Raw genomic sequence first — 25,217 nt, 5'->3', positions numbered from 1 at the left:
AGACGCAAAAACAGAAGTACTTCCAGACCTGTCTTACACCAACGGATGTCTCTCCCTTTTTTTCCCCTGTTTTCTCTTCCCTCAAGATTTTTTTTTGTCATCATTGAACTCCTGAATATTTGCAGGCCGGCGATGAGCTCACTGTGAGCTCGGGTTTCAGAGCTGCACTGGAATGCAAGGGCAGCCACACAGAGAGCATGAGGTGCTGCTGAGGTCAAAGGCTACTGGGCTCGTGTGGAGGAACACAGTCAAGAGGTTGTCTGTCTCATGGGGTGTCTACCATGTAGGGTGATTTTGTGCCTATGTTTCTGAGGGGTCAGGGAGGATTTGGGGGTAGTCTAAGGGGCCTACAGTGCTGAGAACAAAACAGAAGTTAAAGGGGTCACAGACAGCGGATGTCGTGAGGCCAAAAGAACATTGGACGGCACTCTCACTGTGGACTTGAAGTTACTGAATTCCCTTAAGTGCCAGATTTATTGCTCCCTCAGCATTTTGGGTCTTTGCCTCAAGGAATAATCTTAAGTGAAGTGAGCACAAGTCGTATAATGGATACGGTAATATTCAGAATATACAAACAGACTGAGTAACCTCTGAATGCTATGTTAATATATGCCTCTAAAGTTGAACAACACGTGAGGTTTCAAGATGATGAACGGCATTAAGTAAGATACGTGCATATACAGCTATCAAATAACTTTTTTTGCTTTTTCGTTGGTATTTTTGAAGCATGCATAATTCTATAAGATTAACTGGTTTCAAACATGATGTTACATAAGACTTAACTCACAAGAAACCGCAGCACACGCAAGCATTTAGGGATAGATTTTCTGAACTTTTTCTTGAGGTTTCAAAAACTCTCAGGTGGATCATGAGATCCGCTCCGGTCGAGCGGCTGCAGGTTACTGTTACACGTCTCCACACGCTTGGCCGAACAACACTTGCCATTGGTTTTGACCTTGGGGGTCTCTTGGGGAAGTGGACACCACCGAAAATGCGTAATTTTGCCTAAATACTGAGCGATAAGATCTTTTTGCAGGGTAGTTATCATTACACGCATTACCATATTTGTAATTGGATCCAGAGCGAAAATACAGTAAATCACTTGTGAAGGTGCCATTGTGAATATATTAACGCTGACTGAGATGGCTGTGCCAAATGAGAGCAGAAACATTTTTAAGCGATGACCTTCATCTTACTAAAGATTTAATATCAAACCTAGAACTGTGATCAAAGCTCTGTGAAACCTTCTAGAACCGCCTCCATAAGGTGCATCAAAACCAACCTTTATTTATGCTTTGTTTTGACTGTGCAGGGGAGGTATAAAGTAAAATTAAAGTGCACCTTTATTGGGTGAGTGAACATGTCTCCTTCCAGTGTTTTCATTTTGAAGTGAAAACACATTGCACAAACCCTTCTCCCGACTTCTTGCTGAGAGCAAGAGTCCCTCCTCTCTAGCCTGCCCTCTCGCCAGGGACAGCAAGGTAATTACATCATTTGGAGCTAGAATGAAAGCACTTTACAAGGGAAAGGACGTGAAATGCTTTATTGCACGCAGAATTGCCAATTAAAGACAACACCTGGAATGCAGTGGCTTGCTTAATACAGCCCTCCCTAGAGGATAGGCCAGAGAACCAGTTGGTCCTGTGCTCCTGAAAGGCCCCTTGAGAAAGTTTTTCTTTCCATCTTTCCTGAAATTTTACCCTGACTTTATTTACAAAAAGCCTGTCAACAATGCACCTTCACATTGGCTTACATAAACCATAAGTCACAAAGACATGGTGTGCTTTTAACCCTATTAATAAAACACATTTCCTGGGTAGGGAATATGGCAAAGCTACAACATAAACCTGCTAACAAGAAAAACAGTTGTGTTGCTCTCCAGCTCTATATGTCCACTATGTAAGGCACCCCACCATCAACACACACCCAATTCAATCTCTGCCTGAGACATGTTCCATGCTCATGTCACTTTTATTCTGCTTGCTAAATATCCAAAATATATGGTGGTAACTCTACTTACAAATGTCTCTAAATATCAAATATTCAGGTTATGAAATGGCAGATCAGATTTTTTTTCAGGATACGAAACAAATTCAAGTTATGAAATGAAAATTCCCCCCAAAAATCAAACCAAAACGTGAATATACTTCCTGTGGTTTGTAGTTGGGGACTTTAGAATGTTTGAATCAAATTATGGCAATTACATATAAAATGCATCGGTAGTCACCAAAAATTCAGTTCAAGAAACAACTTCTGGGACCAATTAGTAATTTTGTAAGTATCACTGTATCAGGCTTATCACTTGGTGAATAAAGATTTAAATGACTTTTTATCATGTCTGTATTTATAAGCATTTACATTTTCTGAATAAACTACTGATTTTGCAAATACTATGAGAGTATGATAGTATTCTTACCATAAGAATCTTTTTTTTAGCTGTCAGACAGAGACCACCTTTCAAGGTCGCGGTCAATTCATTTCGGTATGCACCCAACCGTCATCACTGTGTTCACACCTGCCCAAACAAACTGGTTGAATTCAGCTAAACTAAATAAGACATATGAACAGCACAGTTGTTCTTTTGCACAACCATGCTAAATCAGATAATAGCACACTAAATGTAACATTCATGGCATGAGGGAATGAATATGTCGCATTGGTGGCACTGCTGTTAGTGCCTGTAAAGTGAGTTGCCACTAAACAGCAAAACCCTGTCAAGGAAGTTTGGGATTTGTCAAATTTAGCACTTGTCACTCTCTGAAGCTCACAAATCAAGGGGAATTTGTGAGGTACTATTTTGCCAATACGATCCAGACGTTAGGGACTGTGAATACATTCACTTGTACTAATAACAAATCCAGGGTGATCAGCCTTCCTGTTACACATGAAGATTTTCCTCGGGACTATGAAATCTAATTCTTATGGTCCATTGTGGATCTCTCCGATAGTGATTTATTTCGATGCTTTGGCTTGAAAATGGGTGGAGATCAAAGGAAATGAGTGAATGGGTGCTGCATGATGGCATGTCTTGTTTGGAAAGAAATTGAAATGAATGAATAAAGCCTGCTCTGTTTGAAATTTTGAAGTTGAAGTAGAAATTATCCTTGGAAATTGATAAAACTGTAGATAATGGTGCCTCTTAAATCAAATTTAAGTTTGTGTGATCTTCAAATTAAGCTTCCTTATTGAAACTCTTTGCAAAAGCTCATAGAAAAAATTAAATATTACCACTTAACATTGTCTTTCAATGAATGTCTTGGTTACAAAACAGTTTGATGTATGATTTATGTCAAAGCATTAGTATGATGACTAGTTACAGGCAAATCTTGCTGTTAGTTATGTGATTATGGGAAAAGAGATCGCAAATTAAATGCCATTATTGTATGAAAAGATTACCTTCTGACATGCTATGTGACATCTCTGTTGACCATGGACTTTTGTTCAAATGTAATCTTCAGATATGGTGATTCTTGCTGAACTGAAATGACAATGAGGCTTTACAGTCAGTCAGCCTTACTAACACATTAGATTAATGAAAAAAAAAACCTACTGCGATTTAAGATTGAATAATTGAACATTGCGTAAAGGTAGACACGTTTCAATTTGATATTCCCAATATGATTGTTAACTATTATAGATGCAATCAATTGCAAAACGTTGTGCAATTGGGCAAAACATGTAAATTAACATAAATATCCAGTATGACAAAGAATGCATTGCTCATATTGTATATCTTCAGCCAAAATGACATGGCAAGATGCTGTTTTATGATTGGTATAAAGCTGTAGAAAGGGGACGCTGGTTGAGTAGATACCATGCCCAATTCGCAGTTCTGAGATTAATAGTTCAATCCCCAGCCTCAGAAGTCCTGAGTTTGCATGTTGTCCCGTGCCTGTGTGGTTTCCCCCCTGTACTCCAGCTTCCTCCCACATCTAAAAACATGTATGGTGGGCTAATTGACCACTTAGAAATGTCTCTAGGTATGAATGCATGAATGAATGATTGCCTCCCAGCCCATTTGAGGATAACGGGAACAGAATATGAATATATAAAGTTGTTAGGACACAGCTCGGCCTCGAATGCCTTGGATTCCCAGAACAGACTCAGGGCAAAATGGACACAAATAAAACTATAATAAATTCAAACAAACATTAAAAAGGATACACATTTAGTAGATATAGAATTTTTTCTTGGCAAACAATAAGCACAGTGGACAAAAGCACTCAAGAGACTTTATGTGATTTAACAAAAAAAAAAACGCACCCACTGCAGCTATTTGTGAAATAGTTTGCCGACCTCCCAGAAAGATGTAATCTTTGTCTCACAATACTTTAGTTAGTATCTTCTCACCCTACCATGGACTAGTGTTAAAAACACAGTACACAGACTCAGAAAAAATGAATACTTCATAGTAAAGTATAGCCATCCAAATCACTGTCTCAAACAAGCATACACTCTGACTATCAGTAAAAGAACATCCAGTGCCTTAGATGATTTTAGCTGGAGAATACAACTACGTGTATCAAATTCTAAGCGACTGTGGCCAATTTCAGCATTATTTTTGCAAGTTTAGGACATTCAAATTTCAAAAACTTTCTACATTAAAAAATACCTCTTTTATATGGTCAATAGCAGAGGAATAGTGTAGTGAAAATTGTATTGTGTCCCAAGACTCGTGCAAAGTACAATGTAGCATCAATTGGTTTTGGCTGAGTGCCCTACATGAGACCTGCTTCTTATGCCAGTATGCATGACTCGGGAATAATATCCATTTTGACCTGCTGAAATATTCATTGGGACACCTGAAGTATACCAGATGGTGGCTATTTGATACTCAATTCAAGGAAAAAGTAGTCTTTTGAGGTCTAAGTAGCAACTTTAAAAGACCAGTTTCACTGAGGCGGGTATTTTACCGCATTCAACTGATTGGACTTCTCTGAGCCACATTATTTTCTTTATAAAATTAAGCAAAACACATGTTTAATTCTATTTTGCTTTTGGACAAAAAAACAGAGTTCTTACAGAAAGTAATATAGCGGAATGCTTCTTTGCGTGCTGCGTCCTCATTCGTTTAAGTTAATTGCTGTGGCGGCCAGCATTTTTCCACAAAATTGTATTATTGAAAAATTGTTAACACTTATGTAGGAATTTGTTCTCATAAGAACAATCACAATATAAGTCATCACGTCGATGGCACGAGGGCTCCATCTTTGCGGGTTAAATATTGTGAGATGCCTTATCAGTTCCATGTAAAAGTTTTGGTTGTTAACGCCCACAGCTCTATTTCCTCAATTGGTTTAAATCTCATATCATCCATCACACATTTGACATGTGGAGCATTTAGTTTCAGAATACCATCTTATTTCCCACAGGAGATAGCAGGAAGAGGAAATATTGAATTTAATCAGGTGTCCAAACACAATTTAAAAAAAATAAAATAAAATAAAAAGATATCAGCCCAAAGCCTCATCAGTGTTTCTTTGTAGAAACACTTGCAAATTTGTATCATATATTATTTTCATGCCAAAAAAATGCAATGACATCACTTGATTATAGGGTTTACTGAAAGGTTAGAAACGAAACTAAATAGAGACACATGACGAAAAACAGTATCAAAAGCTGACAGCCTGATTCATCGCAGTACGGTTTGGATGCCTTCCATCCACCTGGTGTGTCCTGTTTAAATGTTTATCTCTTTCTTCTTTATTCAGCTGTCTTGTCATCTCTACAGACTCTCTTTCTCACACAGACACACACACACATTCGCAAGTAAGCCTACAGTGTAGAGTGAACATAATTTGTCAGAACGGAAAGCAACCCCAGATAGCACACGCAGCAGGTAGTGAGATTGAACAAAACATAAAGGGAGTGTAGGATACATTCTTTTGCAAGAGGGAGGCTGACTGTAACTGGGAAAACAAGTTGAGAGACACTCGAGAAACATCTGAATTTGCCAAAGTAAGCACAGGTTATTAACTGTTGTGAGGACTAAAAGAAAGCATATTTTCTAAATACAGTGAAATACATTTTTATAATAAACACAACATTATCATGTGGAAAAACTAACAATTTGATGCTTATATAACTGTTTATGATGCTTGTCGATTGCTGGATTATATTGTTGCCATTCACTGAAAGGCATGATCACTACCTGGTCTAAAATGGGGGAACATTGTATTATATAAATAGGACCTGAAAGCTCTGCATTTAGTGAAGCAATTTTTTGGTCCCTGCATTCGTGAAACTCTAATCATAGGACCAGTTTGACCTTTGAAAATTGACTTCTTTCCATTATTCCAATTGGAAATGTTGTTGTGAAAGCCAATGGGTTGACAAGTGTCCCTGAGCAGATTTCATTTTACACTTAAGGAGTTCCACTTTAGCTGACGCCACAGAGGGTGAATTGTAAACACATCATTGGAACATATGAAACATCAGGTACCATCTTTTTTTTTTCCCCCACACTGGCGTTGACTAAAACTTATGTCTGAAAAATGACAACATGTCCAATTGGCTTCCCTCACACATGCATACCTGCTCCAGAGGGAGAACTGTTCTATAAACTCAGGCCAGCTTTTTCCTCTTCTGGCTAAAAAAAGAAGCTGCATTACACAGTGGCTTGAATGCAGATGGGGCTCTTTAAGCTGCTGTTTAAATGTGATTTCAGGTCGAATCCAGACCTCAGTAGAGCAATGCTTATGAAGTGCATGTTTTTCTTGTTAACATTATTTTACCATTTGGCAATGTGCCTGTCCTCCATAACACTCCATGTCCCATGTTTTCACGGCTCGATCGACACACGACCTCCACGCTCCCCCCTCATCTTCTCTTCTCTTTCTACGCCCACCCCGTCCCTGGCACCACCAGCTGTTGAAAAGATCAGGCGCCAAAATGACTACTCAGCTGCCGCCATGGCACCAAGAGAAGCCTGACAAGCCGAGCAGCTGTTGGCATGAAACCAAGCGAGGTCAGACAGACTAAAATTTAGTGCTACCTGCTAAAGGATTACATGGAATCAGATAAATCAGTGACATAGATATATATGGCAGCTTCTGCAATAGATTGGTCAATGAAAAGTCAGTTTATATGAAAACAATTGGTATTTTCTCTCCCATTATCAACTAATAGCCTTTTTATGAGTCAAATGCGTCATGATATTTGTCAATTAATGTCTGAATTTAAGACAATTGGCACTATTTATACAAAAAAAGATAATCATAACATCTACTGAGACCAGTGGCAAATTTCTAATCATTTCTGTTAAGTGTAGTGATGGAAAATGTCAAGATGATTTATTATTGTACCTCTGACACACTAAATGCTACTTTGTGGCACCCTTGTGATGCTCCTATGTTTGTCAAAAAGGATAACTGTGCCTAATAAGCTAATTACAAAAGACAATTTCATGGAACACATTGCAGAGGATGATCTCACGCCACTTATTGCTCAGATTTTCTGAAAGGTTCATTCACTTGGTTCATTTCGTGGATTAGGTCCGGGTTTTTATTTCATTTTATTATACATTTGCCTGGAACAAAGCATGAGCTTGCCCTTGCTATAAAGAACTCATTGCTCACATTTATTTATTTGTACGTTATTATTATTATCATCATCATCATATGTGATTTTAATGAAGTATAAGTTTTACACCTGTCCACACGGAAGTCAGGCGAGTGAACCATTTTGCCATGAGGCGGCTTGATATGTTATTATTTATTGATCAGTTTGGGATAAACAAAATGCAATAAAAAAACTGGGAGAAGTTATTTCACTTCTCAGCACGGACACGTGAATCAAATTGTGAGCTAAAATGTATTGGATGTATTTTCCAGGTATTCCGGTTTCCTCACACACACTAAAAACATGAGTGATGGCTAATTAAACTCTAAATATGTCATTTGCTGTCACTTTGTTTCTTTTGTTTCATGAAGCGCCTTGTGAGGATAAATAACCATCAAGGAAATGAATATGTCTTTAAAAAAATGAATAACAGAAGAGCAGGAAGAAGAAGGATGACTTTTTGAAACAGTATTTGTACAATTACTCAAACCGGCAGTTATAAGTCATTATATTATAAAATTATATTCCTTCATTTTATGGTAAAGTGCAAGACTAACCATTATGTCACATACAGCTATGGTTTGGCTACCATTGAACGAATTCTAAGAGAAACTATTTTCCTACTTAAGCAGGACTCATGTTTAGCTAACCATTTGAATGACTTCAACAACCCATTCCCACCCACCCACTTCATCCCACTGGTGCTAAAAGGGTGTTTCCTGACAAGTGAGGTCATTTTTAGTCTACGCATTAAAGATTTAAGGCCAAGGCTTAGGTTGAAATTTTATTAGCAAATGTATAATGTTTCATGCCGAAGCTTGAGAGACTTTGTCTTTTGTGTTGCCGACGGGCAATTTGTAGGAAAAGCCTATGTATTTTGATAGCAGTGAGAGTTGAGGGTGTCAAAGTATCTGCCTGAGGGAAACTCAACTTTTGCATTGCTGACTCATTGCGTAAACTCCTGCCACAAAACAAAGGTGGTGCTGTGAGGCAGTGTGCACAATTAAATATGAATAGGCCATTAGAATTATTGTTTCTATACATGAACACCAATTGTGCTGAACTTAATGCATTAAGCTCACAATTGGGACTAAATATACAACTTAAAAAGATTGGATCGCAACCAATTCAGGGAGAGCCCCGCCAATGCCCAAAGTTAACTAGGATAGGCCCCAACACGTTCACGACACTGGTGAGGATGAGGGATATGGAAAATGAATGAATGATTTAAAGTTGAAAATTATTATGACTTAACAGAATTTGAAAGTAAATATTTTGATGAGAGTTTGATGAATTTGTGATGAATGGGTGAGGTAAAAAGTTGAACCAGATTCAATAGCTTCAAGGGAAGGATGGGCAGCTTCTGTTCTGGCATTTTTTAATTTCTATTTTTTTTAATTTTAGTACGAATGCTTTGTAAGAACAACATTTAAAAGGCAATTATTTTTAATTATTGTATGCAAGGCAATAAGTGGCTTTCACAACTGGAGTTTCAATATTTTGTTTAATAATGTTTATTTAATAGCAATAATCTATTTGCTCGTACACTCCATTTCCTCAATAAAACTGCAACAAAAAATAATCCATTATTCCACTGAGGAAATGTCCATTAATTTAATGCAATTCAAAATAATCCAAAGTATATTATTATTTTGGAATCAATAAATCTAATGCTCAAATTGTTCCACACTCTTAACATATCTACCTTGTACTACAACAATCTGTTCATCATGTTAATTAGTGATACCACATTAGGTTCAGATTTTACTAAAATGTTAAAGTATTTAATTACCTTGAGGTATAACAACTCATTAAGGGGCAGCATTGGTGACTTCATACAGCAATTTAGCATTGAATTTTCTGAACTGCTTATTTACAACTAAATTGCCAAGCAAAGTACAATTTAAGTGCCGCCTCGTTGTGTAGAAGTTCACTCGTCTGATTAAGGTGGGGCAGGCATGGGGTTAAATTCCTGGTGCTGGTGGTATAATTGTATGTGTGGTATTTTGGCTCTCTGTGTGCTCTACGGCTGACTGGCAACCAGTTTAGTGTGTAGTCTGCCTTTCGTCTGAAGTCAGCTGGGTTGGGCTCCAGCAACCCTTGCAACCCTTTCAAGAATGTGTGGTTTTGAAGATGAATGAATGAACTATATAAGTAATTTTCAATGTAATTAATCAAGAGAATTAATAAATACACTTTGTTCAAAGGTTTCATTCATTCATTAATTTTCCATACTGCTTATTCTCAAAAATGTACTGATGAATGCTGGAGCCTTTCCGAGCCAACTATGGGGAATAGGAGGGGGCACTCTGAATTGGTTGTTAGCTAATCGCAGGGCACACGGGGACGGGCAATCATTCACTCTCAGACTCATTCCTAGGGATAATTTGGAGTTTTCAAACGGCCTACCATGCATGTTTTTCGGATGGCAGAGGTGGCATCACTGGTTATTGCAATGGCTGCAAATGCTTCTTCTTGAATGCTTATCATGTCTCAGGGCTGATGATACTTTTCGGGATCCGGGTGGTCATATTTTGTTTGAACATTATTTTTGTCTGGGTCAATAAATCTGACAAGCCCAGGCAGACTTGTTGCAACCATCCCCAGTTTACTATAAACTTGCATACAACCCATGCACCTTCTCCTCTTCTTGCCTTGCATGTAACTGACCCTGTTGCTTCCTTAGTTCTTAGTTTTTAGTGTTCTTTTTATAATTCCAATCATGGCCTATGTTTTATGGATGTGGAGCATAAAAACATATGTTTTTTTATGAGGGAACAGTTTTTCGGTGCAACAGGGAAGTTTGAAGGGATTTTTTATTTGATCGGAATCCCACTGTCGTTGTTTGTCCTAGTAGATTTATTGGAAAAGCAGTATGACAAAACAAAGGTATGTAAAGTGACAAAAAGATAGACCAGAGGTAAAAGAAGCGAATAGAAAGAAAACAGGGGAGCAATAGAAGAACATAATGGTATATGACTGCAATGAAATTAGAACAGGGTCACATTCTTATTTTCAGTCTCTGTTAGGGCAAAATAACAACAAGTTCACATTGACCTCCAGAGTGTCTTTTATGCCACATCTACTCTTTTCTTGCCTTTGTTCCCTTAATACCTTATAATTCATAGCCGGTCTGTGTCCTGTAGTAACCATGCCATCTTCAATATAGTGAGCCTGTTCTGTAAAATCATTGTGCTTTCATCATCTCCAATCCCAATGTTAAATTCAGTCTCGGTGATGTCTAATTTACATTCAAATAACTTTTTTGGACACTGAAATTTCTTCAGTATCAGATAGTGAGACAAGTATAGGTAAATGGTGTCTCTTTTTGGATTTCCCTCAATATAATCCAGATTCCAACTGAAAAATTGAGTGGACTGAAAGTATTTGGAAGCAGCATTCAGCTTCAGCAATGATTTACCTCATTTACCTTCATCTCCAGGGTGTAGAATCACCCCACAAAATACTGTTGTCAGCTTTGTATGACTATTTTACTTGCAGTCATAGGAAGCACAGATGACTTTATCATGTGCCCAAAGGAAATAAGTAAACAAAATGTCCAAGAAGATTACTTAAATGAAGTTATAATAAAAGAGTTCACCTTTGTTGCTGTGGCTGAGGGGGGGGAAGGTGAACCCAAGTGCGGAGTCGCCGAAGCAAATGGAAAAGGGGAGGCAGATATGTTGCTCTTGTTGCTTGGTTTAATAAACGGGAAAAACATAACAAACAACTTGGCTTGATCACTTACTACTACAGAAAAGAAACATGCAGCGTGGCGTCAAGTGAACGGCATGACAAACGTGGAAACACAGGGAATGAAACCAGACGATCTGACAAACACTCAACAAAAACCATAATGCTTAAATACCATAAAAAAACCTAATCACCTAATTAGCCACAGCTGATAATAATCCTGACATCATGCCAGGAGGAGCAATCAAGCCACTCCTGACAGTGACAGCATGAATATTGTTTGATTTCACTCTTCCTATTTGACTTAAATCAACATAGTGTAACTGAGACAAAAAATAATCTCTTTGTAAAATGTTGAGACCTCTGAAATGATTCATCATGGCTAACCTTTGAAAACACTTAAAGTAAAACACACAACTTGAATAAATTCTCTAATAACATTTTAACTTCTTCCATTCCCCTCCTGAACTGGCCTTTCCTCCAGTAATACTTTTCTCCTGACCTTATTTTCGTTAGCCTTGGAGTCACATCTCAGAGCTACCCATATCACGGATGGCAAATAACTGCTGAGATAGGTCATAGATGCTGGGGGGATGTCGAGCTGCACACAGAGCGATACAGAAAAGAGCATCATTACTGACCATAATGGTCAGTCACCAATCGTTTACCACTCACTGCCCTGGTAACTGTATGTTTTGTTAATGATGATATGGTGTTCCACCATTACATAATGTATTTTGTGGTGGACACATGCACTGTTAGGGCATATACAGTACCTTCCTGGAATTTGTGATGGAAAAACACAAGCAGGCCAGCATCAGAACATGGAATTATTAAAGGGAGCCTATCATAGAATTCATTCATTCATCTTATATATGCACTACATATCCTTGTTATTTATTATTTGTTTTATTCCATTTCATCCAGTTTTAGTGCAATTAAGAAAATGTTTTTAACCTGGTTGCATCTGGTTATAATATGTGGAATTGGTCATTTGATTGCAATCCCTCTTGCATGTCAAACCTCTCTGCAAACGAGCACATTTTTAAAAGGGGATGATGTGACATCACACTGCCACCTTTCTATCCACATAACAGAACCCTCCACATGCCCATTCCTCACGGCAGAGTTGACAAGGTGGCTCATCACCTCAATTCATGACATGCAAAGTTGCAGAACTCAGCTAAGTTCAGAGTTTTTGTTATTTTTATACTTGGATTCAACTTATTTTTGGAAAAATGACTAGTTCTCTCACAGTGGGCCACACGTTTATCTTTGTATTCTGCTTCCCAATGATAGTAACACTTCTTATACACCATATCAAATTATATTTAGTACTATATTAGGTGGCTTTACAATTTTTCTCAGTTGCCTTCGTACATTTCTCAGATCAGAATTGAAGGTGTCAAAACTACTATTTTAATCTTCATAATTCCTCACTTTCATAACATAGTGTCACATGCACATAAAAAAACGGTTTCTCGTTTCTTTCAACAACTTGCGAAGGCATTTGTGAATGCATGCAAATTAAGTAAATCTGTCTCTTGCAATAAATAAACACACTAATGTGTAACTTATAATTACGTGTAATTCATAAAGACTTCAACTTTTTTTGCATCATAATATTATATATTGTAACCCTAACCCACTAAGCCTGTAAACAATAATAGTTAAATAAAAAATCTATTGTGCAAGTTAACAGATATACATTTTAAAGAACTAAGTTATTTACTGTTTAATTCTACACTGTCATTTACATATTCAGTAGGAAATAGGTTAGAAATAAAAAAAATCAGAAAGATGATGTGTTGGTCCCTGCTTTTGGCTTACAACCAAACAACATTATAATCTATCTGCTGCCCAAAGTTGGCTGGGATAGGCTCCAGCACCCCCGGGTCCCTCGTGAGGATAAGCGGTGTGGAAAATGAAATAATTAACTTTTATCTGGACCTACCAATTATGTGAATGCACAGTTTTGTAACAGCTTACTGTACTGAAGGCATTGTCAAGAATAATTTGCAACTTACACATCCTGGGCCCACAAGGTTGTTTTCTCTAACACAGAGGTGCTGTAGCCTAGAGATAAAGCTAATATGTTCCAGTTACCGTTCACTTTATGTTTGCAAGGTGAATAGCCCTATCATTCATGGGTAACACCAACGGCAGTTGAGTTCTCATAATATATACTGTATATAAACAACTGGCAACAACAAAACCAACTGGGTCCCGAGATAAAGATAAATGGTGACACACACCTGGCTTAAGGAAAACTATGACATGTTGTGTAGAGTGGAACATGCTAAGTATGAAATTTAGTCCACTGTAAATGATATGGTTAAAAAGTTAAGCCTTTTTGGGGTTTTCCTGCACTTCAATCAATGAAATGTTGCATTTTTTTATTCATCCCTATTAAGTAACCTTACCTACAGATGACATTTTATGACATTATTTAAAACATAATACCTTCACCCTTCATTAAGTGTGACTTAATAGTTACTGATTGTTAGCATGCTTGTAAAATTTAAAAGGAGGAAGGAACAGACTGAAGCATTAAACTAGGGGAACAGGTGAAACATTATATGCAGGACTGCACTTAATTATTTGTAACACTTTATAGGACACAATGCCACAGATTTGGAACTCCAGCTACTTTGTGAAAGAAGTCAAACCACAGCAGAATAGAAACTTATCTGCGACTACAGACTGGCTTTTATCCAATAGCTGCAAGTAATGCCGTGAAGGCTGTCACCACGTGGCTGTTTTATGTCAATCAAAGCAATGCACCCATGAGTCAAGTGCAGGTTAACCTGTCAGTACATTCACTTTGCTATGTTTTCAGTGGCCAGTTGGGAAACTCCACGTCACTTCAGGGTATGCTTATTTTGGTGAAGTGTAAGGAAACCTACAGTATAGAAAATACATTTAACAAAATATATGAAAACTACAGTATTGATAGGCAATGGAATGAGCATATGGGTCTTCAACAAAAATGTCTCTGAATACAAAATTAAAGTTGGAAATAAAGACATTGTGTCATGTTTTTCTATGACTGCCTTGGTCTGTCTTGTTCTTGTGATTGTTCATTGTTTTCACCGCTTGCCTCAACTCATAGAAGTCTGAGTCTACCCGCTGCCTGTTTCTTGTGTCTTAGGTAAGCGATGTAAGTGTATTCAAAAAGTTTTACTAATTAACGTGCCCAAAAACTAGAAAAGACACAACTTGGAAAACAAAGATAAGCCTGAGCAAACATAACAGCACTGACGCACAAGATTGACATTGACGCAACAAGATGAGACATGAGGCAGTGGATAGGTTGAGATACAAAAAGGATGAGACAACAGGTGAAAAAGATGAACTATCAAAAAGATAAGAGCAGGCATCAAGAGAATAAAAAAAAACATGACAAATTGAGATATAATGGAGTTTAAAAAAATGGCATTGTGGGAGGATAAGCGGTTTGGTAAAGGAATGAATGACACTGAGATAGCGTTAATGGCATTTTCAATGTATCAATACATTCAAACTGTAAACTGTGCTTTTTGAACGTACACTATACCACTGGGGCGGTTTTGACAAATACATGCTTTGGAAAATATTCTATTACACTAACACACAAGGTCAGTAGAGTGCAGCTTGTGAATTCGGCATTATCATATCTGCGGAAAGTGTTCCTTTTATTTTCTGAGCAAGATGAGTCATTTACAGAATATTTTGGTGGAGCTGTATTCTATTTAAATGTTGAAGCCAATAACTAGAGTTTCTGGTGGGAAAAAAATGTCTTCAAAAATCTTTAAGCCATATATATAACATCATTTGGTGGCTTGCAATTATAAACTTTCAACTCAATGTGCTTCTGAAGTATTATGTAATAGACTGAAAAGTTTTGTCTTGATGGTGAATACTGTTTACATTCAAAGGGAGAACATTAAAAAAAAACGTGAAATGATGAACCCTTGATGACAAGCACATCACATCTGCAATAAAAGAAACAGTTGACTGCACCATGCCGCAGTAAAATGAGAGTGAGTCTTATATTTGAGAGGTGAACATTAATTTATTTTTCTTTTATTTATTTTTTATTCATCTATAGATGAAGGGCTTCATCAGCAACCACACTGGCTTCAAAGACATCGAAGACAGCAATCACGGTTTGAGGTTTGCATTAATTTTTTTTCTTGTTCCACTCCATATTGAAGTCAATGTTTTTTCTTAAATAACTAAATAACATGTTAGTCTTGAGCACTGCAGCAGCAGAGAGGAGCAAATCATCACCATTTGGCGTAGTATTGGTTCAATGGTTTTGGAAGATGGCCAACCAGGCTGCATGCTTTTTGCAGTTGAACAAGGTATTGGACCATTTTCTCCCAGACGTTTTTGAGAGGAGGTTCCCAGGATGTATGGTGTTTTAAAGCTCATGATAAGAGTGGTTCTGTCCTATATGATGACCTCTATCACTTAACCAGTAAGGACAGAATATTTAGAGGAGCGACATACAAATCCTCACAAGGTTTACAAACTACATTGCATGTGAAAATGAGAACTAATTGAAAAAAAGCTGTCGGTAGTTAAAAAAAGCCTATCAAGGGAGTAATATGACTCATTATGCTTCACTCATAATGCTGATACTACACATTTTCTGTATGTTACGATGATATCCAGGCAATGAAGAAACAAATTTCACTCCAATCTATTTTACTACAGAATTTTTGCAGAAACATGAATAATTTAGTGGTAGGCTCGCATTTTGTCAATGTGTCGAAACATCAAAATTACAGGCATAAACAGCTGTACTGCTCAAAGTGCATAATAAAATAGTCAGAAATGCAGTGGGATGAAGTCTGGTTGTGCATGATTCTTCAACTAGTCATTTTATGTAGTTACATTTGTCTGGGATCAAAAGTTTTTGCGGTGTCGAATCACTAAGAATCTTAAGAAAGAACAGGTAAAAGTCACTGGAAGGTATCAATTTATGTATACTGTCGAGCAACAGACTGCATGGCTTGGATTATTTTACATTTTGAGTCAGCTGTTATCTTTTATCCGCTGTACACAGACAATAAAAACACAAACAGATGTACCATGCCAGCCTGACATAATAGAACCCACTGCACCAATCCCCCTAAACCGTGGCTGACTCAAATCTCCAAACACATTGTAAACAAGACTTTTTAAAACTCATAGTATAATAGGTGGCAGTTATCAGGGGATTGTTTTGCCTGTGTGTGATGCTTGACCTTTTTTTTGTAGCTGTTGTGATCTCTTCATCTTGCTCAGCCCTCACATAACACATACTACACCTGGACTTTGATGTCCAAAGTGCCTCCTTTATAAGGAGCTGTGATGTTGCCATCTGAATAAAACATCCATTTAGTTCACGTTTTCTGTTATTTTTGTAATTTACACGCAGAAAATTCACTTAATGTTGTGATATTTAAAAAAAAACACACCTGAGTAGAATGGATTCTAAAAAATGTCTAAGTCAAAGGGAAGTGAGTTTGAGTGACTCATTTACCAACAAGCAGATACTTGCTTCCTGGTTTTAGTTTCACACAAAAATCTGTATTGAAGTGCCAGTAGGATAGAATTTCAGTGATGTGCAAGCCCAAACTGCACACAAAGAGTGATTCTGCAAGGAGAGATAATACAAGTCAAACCACACACGTTGCCTCATATAAGACAGTCTTACATCTTCAACCATGGTTGGATGTTATATCTACGTTAATCTTTTTTTACTTTAGTCACACAGAGAGACCGACGATCATTTGAACTCAGGATCACGCTGCCATCAGCGGGAATCGGGCCCGCACCTGCCCGCACTGAAGTCGGGCGAGTGAGTGCTTACACCATGAGGCTGCGATGTTTGAAATGAATAACTGAAATAAGTGAGGGAGTCTTATGATATGGAAATTTTAGATTGATGTTTGCATTCCCTATTAATTATGGATTTTATATTTATTCAATGTAGTTAGCAAAAACATTCAGGGTTTTAGCAGTACTACTGTATACTGTGTTTCATATACTGGACAGCCACATCCTCATCAAATATACAAACTAGGTGTGCACAGGTGTGTCGTCACAATTTCTCAGCTGCCCGTGTGTCCTTCGATATATATTACCAAATCCTGACATTTAAACAAGAATGTGAGGCTCTCTATATCCACTTTACAAAGTATGGTTTCATTCTCATTCAATTCATTTGTGCTTATGTCAATAACAAAATATATAAATCTTCTGTCATAACAATGAGTCCAGAAATTAAACACTTTTCATTACAAACTATTAAGAAGATATTTTGTCTTCTACAACATCTTCTCCAAAGCAGAATCATCTAACATCTTTATCTGGCACACATTTTCTTTATAGTATCTTATACTTGATAATGAGATGTTTTGAAAAATACACCATCTCTGACTACGGTTATATCATGTAGGAGGAACCAACGCACAGAAGAGCCAATTGAGAGCACGCATATATGGCAAAAGGCCAAAACAGAGATTCTGCAAGGAAAAAATAACAAGCTCTTTTAATGTTGTTTTATGTCATCTCGCCTCTACCGTTTCTAGGTCAGACTTTACCTCAGTTCTTGAATGTGACCCTGTAAAGATAATGAGCTGCTTACAATATTTGAATGGATGGTAGATTCCATTATTTAAAGAAAGCTAACACCTAACTAAAAACTTCCTTTAAAATGCTAATTCATTCTAGTTTGTGTTGTCCTTGTATTTCTGTTTCAGAAGGCACATTCAAGACACGCATGGAAGTAGCAACAGTAGTGTATGGCAACATCTTCCATCTCCCACTCCAATGCTGAGTGATTAAAGAGCAAACTCGCCTACTTAATAAGTGACTAATCCTCATGCCCTTTTACTCTGTCAGTCCAAACAGATGACCCAGCAAGCCCAGGAGATTCATCAAGGTGTGATTGCATTGCTTTTTCGTTTTGGGGGAAGAAAAAGTCCTTCAGAATGCATACTAAAACCCACATAACAATCCACAGATTTAAAGACTATAGAATTTCATTTATTCATTTTTTGAACTGCTTATCCTTACAAGACTCACATGGGGTGCTGGAGCCTTTCCCAGCACCCTTTGAGCCAGAGGTGGGGACATCCAGTGCACAAGAACCCTCACATTCATTCCAAAGGACAATTTAGAGTGTGTGGGAGAAAATGGAATACCCAGAAAAAACCCACACAGACCTGGATTCGAATCCAGAACACTAAAATTAAATCGTTGAATTGGTGTGTAAAGAATAAAATGATTAATAAAAATGAACTACATTCAAAGTTACAGCAGGACTTGCAGAACAAAATTAAGCATGTTTGTCTTTACGGAAGTCTGAGCATTATTAGTGTTAGTTATTGTTTTATATAACAATACAGTGTACTGGCTACAAGAGAAAGTTTCACAAGCTTAATTCTAAATGTTATGCATGACAGCACACTTTGTGACTAGTACAAACAATAAAATTGAGGTGGCTTAACTCAAATATTACCTCGTGTTTCATTATCAACATCCCTACTTGTGATGTGTTTATGTGAATTGGTATGTTAAAAGTCAATTACATTCATGCTGACAGACAATAGCTATTAGTTAATAAAAAAAAAGACAACCAAAGTGGACTTGTTATCACTTCTGTGGAGTTTCAATATTTTGTTTCAGCACAGTGTGTGAACTTTGACACTTCTAATGCCCTCTCCTAAATCAGTTGCTGTGATATGAATCTCATTCCCGGCTGTTTACACTATACCCGTGTCAGACGTTGCCACCAGCCTTTCACACCTGTCCTGTCATGTCCTCAGACAGAAACTGTGATACATTTTATAAGTGCAACAGAGAAGTCTTTGTATGTGTGAGAGTGAGGGGGAGATTAATGCACAGGCATTGACACCTTTTTTTAAAGGAAGAGCAAAGCCTCAAAGATGGCAATGGCCCACACAAATTCATGCAGAAACACATGCACACACACTTAGTGAGCTCTCAATCCATCAGAGGGTGGATTATGGACCTTGTGGATATGTCTGAATGCAGAGGTGAACATTCCATTGCTGTTATAAGTGATAAATGAGGTACAAAAGAGGAGGAGAAGCTCTCAGGACTTCAGACTCAACAGTCGCCAGTGGAGACACACACACACACACACACATACACGTACACATTGCAAAAAAAGTTATTTGTCTTCAAATCAAGGACATGTGTTGTTTGCATATAAATTCTCAAGATGCAATATACAGTATGTAGATAATTCATTTAAGTGATTTTTCTTGTCAGATTATTTTACATTTCATCATTGAGGGTTCCATGCATTCATTTTTTTCTTTTCTGCAAAATATGTATTCATAATGCTGGTAGGCATCCATATCACAGGCTTTTGGGATATACAATACATGTATGTATATCATAACAAAAAAAAATACATTGTGCACAAAATGTATTAGTGTCTAGATCTGTACATTTATGTTGCACAAGCGTGTTCAACTCCAAGTGTGATGCCAAAGACATGAACACTGTGAAATGTCTTAAGTGTTGATGTAAGTAAAAATGTTCTTTTTGGTTTTAAAAACATCAGAATTGGACTGTTGATACTGTATGTGAGTACATGGTGGTTTGGGGGACTGCCATTATTGAACGTTGCTTTATTCATTCATTCAATCATCTTCCATACCGCCCATCCTTGAAAGATTGATGAACAATCCTCACTTTGTTTTACCCTTTATATAATAAAGTCTCATATTTTTGTTTCAAAGTTTTGGAAGAAAGTATAAATCCCAAATGATTTTATCGTCCAGTGTTGGCACACAAATAGACGGTGGGGAAAAATTCCAAACTTTCATCAAGACTGACTTTCAACTTATTTCAAGTTTACTGACCCATTAATCAGTTTATGGGGATAATATAACATTTGCAACAGACTGTGTGCTCATGTCACTTTGACTTTTCATTTGGCACCTTTTGTGCATAAATTATGAATCAGGATACATGTTTGGTCTAGGCCCACTGAGCCTAAGGGAATCGTCTACAAGCAAGAACTTGACGTACATTCTAGTTTTGAAGGCCAAACATAACATACTTAAGACACCATAAAGCAACACGTTTTATCACAAGGCTGTTTTTACACAGTCATTGCACCTAATTGTTTACATGAATAATAATATACTTACTATAGGTTGTCTATATGAGTTACTTAGTGCATATACGTACTAGATTCTGCTTCCATGCTGCTAGAGATTTTTCATATCTTGCCAACATTTCTTCCTACTAGTGGTTATTCCACAGAGGAGTTTCATTGTGCTACCAAAGTGTACTGTTTCAATTCTGAATTCATCCATTCATTGATTATCCAAGCCGCTTATCCTCACAAGGATACATCAACTACTTAGATGGTGCTGTGCTAAAGGGAATTTTATACAACGATTAACCAATATCCATCCATTTATGAGGTGCATCAGATTATAAAGCACACTCTGGTCTTTTCAGAAAATGCCTTTAAAAAGTATTTTAGTGGTGCCTTATAGTGCAAAAAAAAATGTCACTTAACTCCTAAGTATTTATTTAATCATTTTGAACATTTTTTATGTCTGCCAAAGATTAAGTGCAAAATATGGGAGTGTTTCAATGGCATCATTTGTTTGTTGTCATCAGGATTTTTTTTTTAAATAATTATCAATTAATTAAAAAAATAAAGCAATTCCAAGTAACAACTGTGCCAACAAAGCACAGAAGCCAATAACAAACTGGTCAATATCCAGAAAACCACCCTGTGCCATTGTTTAAAATACATACCTAACATTACATTTTACAAATTTACACTTGGATGCCAATTTGCTACTTTAAACGACACACCCATTAGCTTATCTGTTTGATCATTTTCTGCCTTGCTCCATGTACCTCGGGATAGCACACACACACACACACACACAAACACACACACACACACACTGTCCATTAAATTGCGCACTTATTCAGTATTCGCCCACACACTTACAAAAACACGCACACAATCTATCGGTGCGGCACAGACATCACGCCTCAACACCAGTCCATTTCTAATCGTCCCCACTCCACACCAGAATATTGGACTAATGGGCCTCATAGCACGCCCACCTCTATTGCAGGAATCAGCAAGTATAGTTTAATAAAGGATTATGTGAGTATGAAAAGATCAGGTAAAACATAGTTTCTGAGTTAAAGAGAATGAATCTAAACTCTTAAATGTACGTGTTAAGAGCTCCAAAAGACTGGATGACAAGAAAATACAGAGCTTAAAACTGCATTTCATTGTAGTCATTGAGTGCACATTAGTTGTCAGCACCCATGATGTACAATGAAACCATCATTGGCCTTGATTTAGACACCCCTCCTATAGACAGATCCCTGTGAGCCTTTGAGTTCAAAGTAGATGTTATAGCTTGGAATGTAAGCAGATAAAGAAAACACAGACTCAACACTTGAAGTAAGAAAAACACTTGTCTAGATGGACTTTTATGTTGAAAAGTACCTCTGGAGTGCGAAATATCTATCAACATTCCCCTTAAATGCAGGTCAGACAGTAAAACATTAATTTAAAAAGAAAGGGTTCTGACTGAGGTAAAAGATGCTTTCTTGTCTGTAAAAAAGAAGACATACACTTTTACTCTTTTCTGGCTACTTAGAATCAATCCGTATGTTTTATAACTATGGATTCCAACTGGAACATTTACTGTCTTCTTTTGTTTTTTTTAAATGTGTTTATGTTCCTAAGGGGGAAAAAAAGGAAATTGCACTGATGCTTGTGAGCTATAGGTGGAAAATGTTTCCCATAACAATATACATCTCATTTTGGAAACTTGTTAACTTAAATCTTACAGCTTACTTGCAAACAGATTACAAACAAATTTTCATGGTTGAATTATGTTTGTATGCTTGACTTGATTGCCGAGGGGAAAAATAATACACACTTTTTTCCTGCGCAAGTTATCTTCCAGCATTGACATACCCGTAAAAGTTTCATAACATCAACAATTTATGACTCCTCAATCACAAATTACTGCTTTGGAGATGCAGAGTAAGGTTGATGTACCAAAACTTTAAGTATCAATATAACTATTCACATTTAATTACATTTAATGTCATAATTTTGCAGCATGCAAGCTTTAGTAAATACATATAAAATGATCTTATTGTGTGTAGATGTGGTATAATAAGATTTAAAGGTTAGCTTGCTCTGCAGCATGTTCCTCTTGAGACTCTTCTTTAAATTGCTGGTATTCATCAACTCAAGTGATGAGTCTGGATGATGAATTGTCCCTCATTAATATTATTACACTATTAGGTTGCATCTAGCTCACTCCGCTCTATCAAGATTATGTATGCAGAATGTCTTGGTCATACATTAATTTCCTTTTTTGTGAGCTTTTTTCTCTTCTGAAGTTGTTAGTTTCCGTTTGCCATTGTGTAATGTCTTGTACCATGACCGTTTATCTGTGTTTAACCTAGTAGGACTACAGAAGAAGGTTTATAACCGAAGCTAATCCATTTTAACAAACTGGTTCCCTTCCACTTTATTCGGAACACACACAGAGGAAGTAATACAGATTGATGTGCTCTGTGCAAATGATAATCCAGTGGTGCAGCAATAGTGTGTTTTCTATGATGCTTAGTACACCTGTTGTGGCAATTCCAATCACATCCCAGAACGCAATCACAATGACTTTGGCTGTTTTAATTCTGTGATCTTTGCACCATCAGACTCTTCCGGTGATTGTTCTGTGAGCATAGTCTTTTCACTACAGTCCGTGACTCATGAACAGTCATGACTCTTCTGTGCAAGTCTCATCTCATTATTACTCACTCTGCTCATTGCTTGACAACCTGACTCTAAGGATATAGATTGTGGATTAAAGTCAAATGGTTGCTTATTCTGAGGCCAGAGTCAGGGTTACCTTATACTACACAAAAATTGGGTTATTTAGCTTGGGCTCTGTAGCGGGGGGATTTTCAGGCATATTTATCTTTCAATGTCAGCATTTACAGAGCAGATTTGGTACTGGTCAGGACCGCTCAGGGCCTATGTGGATTCCGATGGAGTGATTCCCCACTGCGGAAGGACATAATTATAAGCATTCTGCTTAAAAATAAGTGCCTTGTATTTTTTTGTGTGTCTGCGGCTTAATGTATGAGTTGCCCAGTGCATTTTGACGAGGAATAATGAAGTGAACTCTCCATTTTACTTCCATACAGTTTCAAAATCACCCTTTTATCTGAGAGACTCAGGGTCCAGGAGTCTATCCTACAAAATGTATTGTGGGCTCTTTATTGTTCATTAATAAAGAGAATATAAAACACGAGATGTATTTTTTTTGTGCAGACAGGTCAATGACCCACAATAAAATGTTAATTATTTATTTTTATTTTTTTTATGGGGTGTCAACATTTAATTTTAGCCAACCCTGCAAAATGGACAAAATGACTGTAATGCCATTGGCTAATTGTTCATGAATGCATTTTTTTATTAAGCTTCATTTACCCACACTCATTGTGATATTTTGACTCGGTCAACACCATTCCAATAAAGTGATTATTCAGAATGAAAACGTTTTCTCTTTTTAGGTTTGTGTTTCATGTTCTTAGTTAAAATGGGTACTAACTGAAAATGATCCATTTTTCCTGAACATGAAAAAATGTTCAAGAACCTACAACCCCAGTAAAAAGGGCTATTGCACAGCCAGAAGGAACATTGTGTATTTGATGATCAATATGATTTTGAATATGGGTTGAAAAGAGAGGAGACAGCGGAAAGGATATGTAATGGATGTAATGCTGTTAGAAATAGTAGTTTCATTGATATTACTGCCTTTTTCTAGAAAATAGCTCTTTGAGTGGCATATGAGAGCCGCTGGGCTCAAAAACCATCAGAAATACAAAATGCAGGCAGTTTTATCATGAGCCATGAGAAAATTGGAAAACATGTGCAGCCAGTACTTTCACTGAACATGTTCTTTCTAGGGCCACGCGACGGTGCAGTGGTTCTTCGGCTTGGCTTGTGCATGGGCTTAATGGGTTCGGTTCCCACTTGGTGGCAGTGATTGTGAGAATGTAGGGGGTGTAGTCTGCCTTTTGCCCCGTAGACACCTGGGTTAGGCTCCAGCAACCCCCGCAACCCTTTCGAGGATGGTTGGTATGCAAGATGACTGAAATGAATGAAAGTTCTGTCTAAATTCAGTCTGTTCTTTAATAACTGAGCACAACTTTAATGCTTGACTACTGCTTTCTTTCTGATCTGATATTCAGTCTCGAGCTGTATGACATTCCTCAGGGCATGTGGCTGACATTTGGAAGTAGACTTCTATAGATAGAGTTATAATGTCAAAAGGGTGAGGGGAGTAAGTTTGACTGGAAAACCTAGTGTAACAACAGATGGAGATTATCTAATGCTGTAAATGATTTTTAGAGGCAAGGAAGCCAGAGACGGAAATAACCTTAAAGTGTACTGATTGCTCATCACACTTGTATTGCAAAATCAGGTTTGCCAAGTCGTACAAATTCTCAAACTATATGTATACCCAAAGGTGTCTAAACTTATCTCAATTCCCCCTATGCAACCCAAAATCATTAACAACACATACAAAATATAACAGGGAGTAACGTACTCACAAGCCTGCAACTCAGCAAGGCATCAAGGGCAAGGGCAAAGCAAGACATGGGGCAAACTGACAACTGAAAAGGGTTTAAATAAGGGCAGGAGGGATGATTGGGGAATTAATTACAGCTGTATTGGCCTGGGCAGGGCTCTGTCACAGGGGTGGAGCCACCTGTAAAGAAAAGAAAGCACACACCTCCTACATAGTGTGTGTCCAGGCTGCCAGCCGTAACATGGATGCATGCAACTACTGATATATTCTCAATAGATGACCTTCAGAATTCACTCACTGCATTTAAGTTTAAATGAATAGATGTGTTTTTCAAAAGAACACTTTCCTGTCAGT

The 25,217-nt window shown here is 37.4% G+C and overlaps 1 protein-coding gene across 23 annotated transcripts in view; it reads right to left on the bottom strand.

Moving 5' to 3' along the window:
- flrt2 (fibronectin leucine rich transmembrane protein 2) overlaps nucleotides 1-25,217 on the bottom strand; it is a 121,152-nt gene that overhangs the window by 36,523 nt on the left and 59,412 nt on the right. For 22 of the 23 annotated variants that reach the window (XM_077734627.1, XM_077734635.1, XM_077734650.1 and 19 more), the window contains one exon: nucleotides 3,397-3,478. The gene's annotated coding sequence lies outside the window, so the exon portion shown is untranslated. Of the gene's footprint in view, nucleotides 1-2,416; nucleotides 2,435-3,396; nucleotides 3,479-25,217 lie in introns of those variants that run through there. The other variant, XM_077734618.1, reaches the window with a different exon arrangement.

The sequence above is a fragment of the Stigmatopora nigra genome, chromosome 2, assembly GCF_051989575.1.
Source record: "Stigmatopora nigra isolate UIUO_SnigA chromosome 2, RoL_Snig_1.1, whole genome shotgun sequence".
Classification (NCBI taxonomy): Eukaryota; Metazoa; Chordata; class Actinopteri; order Syngnathiformes; family Syngnathidae; genus Stigmatopora; species Stigmatopora nigra.
Note: the sequence above shows the minus strand (reverse complement) of the source record. Positions and strands in the feature narration are given on the sequence as shown.